This window comes from Propithecus coquereli, unplaced genomic scaffold, assembly GCF_000956105.1.
Source record: "Propithecus coquereli isolate 6110/MARCELLA unplaced genomic scaffold, Pcoq_1.0 Scaffold24, whole genome shotgun sequence".
Taxonomy (NCBI): Eukaryota; Metazoa; Chordata; class Mammalia; order Primates; family Indriidae; genus Propithecus; species Propithecus coquereli.
Window position 1 is genome coordinate 5810268 of NW_012147952.1, and position 3904 is coordinate 5814171.

Below are 3904 nucleotides of genomic sequence, written 5' to 3' on the forward strand. Positions count from 1 at the left end.
GAGTTCTGTTGCATTTCCTGGCTTCCTCAAATACAAGATCTGATATTTTAAGTTCCATACAACTATTTGAATTACTGTGTGGAGCTTAGAACTCTAGTGAACAACAACAACAGAAAGGAATTTTATACATCCTGAAGTCTCTGTTATAGAGATTGTGGCCTTGTGCCAGTCAATTGGTTGGCTCAGCGTCAGCACAGTCAGAGAGCAGAGATTAGAGAAGCAGGCATTTGCTTTTCTGGGTAGTCAGCTTGCTGGAATTATTTGACATTATTCAATATGGGAAGAGAACACATAAAACCACCAATTTTTCTTTCTCCTTATCAGCTAAGGACACTTTTTTCAGATTCTCAGCTTTGAATTGAGTTTGACTTTTGATGTTTGGTTTTTTTTTTTCTGTTTTTCTCAGTTTTTTCTTTTTCTCTTTTTTTTGAAAGTGCTGTAGATTTAAGATGTTAGCCATGGTCTGGGTTATCATCCAGCTCACCACAGTGTGGGTGTGCTGGGGTGGGCTGGAAGCAGGCCTTAGGCCTTCAGGCCGCTGGGTCTTCACCAAAACTCTGAAGCCCTCATACAGACCCTGGATCCCATCATACTTGGTGATCTTCACCAGACAGTCTCCCAGGCCTTTCAACTCCTGCTCTGTGCCTGATCTCCCAACATCGGCTGCCAGATGAAATCCATGGGGCATATGAAGCCGAGAGAGGTAGCCTGGCCGCCCCTTCCAAGGCCAGTTTGCTGGCAAAATACCTCCAGAACTGCGTGTGCTTGTTCACATCCCCCAGGAACACTTGCTTGTACTTATCCTTGAAGGCAAAGTTGAGGGATTGTGTGGGCAAGTAGCACAGGTCATAGGCCAGGTTGCCCCTCCGGAAGGACAGCATACCCTGCTCCTGGGGTTGTGGCCAATGCAGCAGATGCAGCCTGTGCAGCCCATGATGCCTGTGTTCTGCTTGTCGGCGCAATCTGCTTACTGGCATGTTGCACCTCCAAGCAGCAGCTTGATCTGCTAGATCTGGTCACGGCTATCCTGGACATACCTGCTGCTATGCCTCTGGCCAGGAAGTCCTTGGCTGAGAAGGTAGCCTGTTCCTTCACTGTGGTGGGGTGGGCAGCAGAGAGCAGAGAGCTGGAGAGCCTGCTCCAAGAATCGAGAGAGGGCGCCGCTGGCTGGGCACTGCTGCCGTGACCAAAAGGCCCATCTGTTCATTTGTGTGCAACCTGCAATTTTTTACTTTCAAATTGTTGCTTATTGCCTATTTAAACTTGTTTTCATTGTTCAAGTGATGCATTTTTCTATCTATGAAAGTTATTTGAGCATGTTGAGTGGCAATAGAGTGAATGCACCATAATTGTTCCTCCTAAAATTAATGGAAATATATTTTTCATTTAATGATTTCTCACTTGGCAGCAGTGTTTTCAAGACTGAATTAAATAAGGTGACAGCTTTATTTCTGGCACTTGGCACACTGTGGGCACTCAAAAACTGAATGTTAAATGAATGAATCCAAAGGCCCATGTGCATCTTTACAGCAGGAATTCAGCAGGCTTTCACAGTCCTGTCACAGTGTTTTGTATTCCTTGTCTTCTCATAGAGACTCAGGTTGCATTCACATCCACCCATTGTGCCTGTGGCTTTGAATTTCTGATGGTTCTCCATGGCCATGTTGCATGTGGTAGGCTTTGTTTCACCTGTATCCAATTCTCCCCTACTTCTGAGTACGTGGGTGGATCTACTTCTCTGTTCCATTGAAGCTACGTGTGACCACATTGCTTCCTTTGAAAGATGAAATGTGGTACGTGAGCAGAGCTGTGATGGAGCATTTGTTGATGGCATGCAACTTTCCATATTGCCTTTCATCTGACTCATTATTCATGGAAGCATGTCTTGACACAGAGTTGGCATAAGATCCAAGCAACTTGGAGCATTGAGCCAAAACATGGAGGACAGCTGTCCAGGAGAGTTGTTTGGAGCTGTAGTGGACTTTGCAAGAGCAACAAATAAAGTGGGATTCTGGTAGTGCGATTTGGGGGTTGTTTGTTACAGAAGTACAACCTTGCCTGTCTTAACTGTTACATACATGGAATACACTGGAGACTCTGTTAAATTAATCAAGTACATTTTATAATCACAGATTATTTTCACCAATTAGGTCTAAAGACAACATTCCTTAAGAACTTCAGTCTGTGTTTATTCACACATCTATGTCTTAGTATTCTGTGTATGGTTTTATAAAGCAAGAATCCTAGAAACTTCCCTTAAAGATTCTATGGCACATGATCTCCTTTTACACCTGAAAAACTGGGATCCTGAGAGTGGGGAATGCCGTGCTTAATATCACACAGGTGGTTAATGATAGAGATATGAATAGAGTCCAATGTTCTCATTTATATATTCAGTGTTACTTACGCCATATTTAACTATATATCATATTCATGGCAGATCTTTCACCCACAAGCCATGACACTGGAAATTCTTACCAGGTCATACTCTATAGGATTGAAGCCAAACACTGAACTTAGATGTATGTTAAAAGTTATACTAGAAGAGTAAACAAGATTAACAATTAATAGTCATTCAAATTAATGGAACCATCCAGCAACAGTAATATAGAGAGCTCAATGAAATAAAAATTACAGACATTTGGCAAAAGGAAAGCTTGATAAGCCTAAAGTGGTCCAAAGAATAGGAAGAACTATTCTCTCAAGGAGCCTCCTGCAGAGTCACCGGGTAGCTAAGGAACCTGGGACATAAGGGGTGCAATTAACTAGGCAGAATGTCATGGAGAAATAGGGTGGGGGGAAGGGCAGAAGACTCCACTGAAAGGCTAAGTATGGCAATTAATTCTAAGCTTTGTTAAAAATTGAATCACTTATAATTAGCTAAATAAATTCACTATAATTAATTATTTCATATTCGGCATTGAATTCCATATCTTCTTTTTGTTGTTGTTATATATTCTCTCAATCAGCTTTTCTCTGGGGACAGGAATCTATTTCCAACCTGCATTAAGGTGAGAATTTTATTATAGATGCTTTCACAGTTGGCAGGAGACAAAAGATAGGATTTCTGAAATACACATGATTTCATTGTTATGTTTTTCTGTGAGTTTTAAAAAATATTCCTTGCATCTTGCTAGCTAGAGTCCTTTTTAAAACCAAATTTGACTGAAATTAAATATCTGAAAACCAACAATTTTTTTCCTAGCCTATTTTATATTAGCCACAAATTCTTCACATATTTCTATTGGGATTAAAGATCTATCAGTCATGAGGAAATCTTAGCATATAGCACATTGCAATGGAACATATTATAATGAAAATTTAGAAGACAATATGTGTTGTAAAAAATATATGAAAAATGCACATTAGCATATATTCCTGCTCCTAAAGTTAATTCTGAAAACATTTGAAAAAAGAGAAATTTGCTGTTTCATTTATATCCCTGAAGGTGGCACTGATGATACTAAAACTTTCTTAGTTTGTGCAATGTCCCTGCAAGGGTTAATCTGTGAGATCTGGCCATTTCCTTTGATACCAGGGGACACTATCCTATTCTCAAGGTTTGATCTGCAAGAAGGGAGTAGAATTTGTAAAAACCGGTCTGATCTGGATTATCTGTCTCTCCATCACCCCAGCTTCCATAGTTTTAATTAAAGTCAGCGTATAGTAATCTCTCACGCTTAATAAAGCAGTTATTGCATTTCTGATTTCCTTCCAAACATTATAAACTTCTACTCCAGGCTCTACTTTAGCAACCAGAGTGCTGTTGTAGAGTTTTGAAAACAGGCAGCAAAATATAGTAAGTCAATCAAATGAAAAGGAAGTCAACAGAAAACATGGCCACTTTGACCTGAGCTATGTGGCATTTTATTTAAGCAATAGTGGATTACTAGTAAATGTGGTA

General features: G+C 40.2%; 1 pseudogene; it reads right to left on the reverse strand.

Annotated features, from left to right (window-relative positions):
- Window positions 1-271: 271 nt before the first annotated feature.
- LOC105811765 lies at window positions 272-2412 on the reverse strand (annotated as a pseudogene).
- Window positions 2413-3904: the final 1492 nt, after the last annotated feature.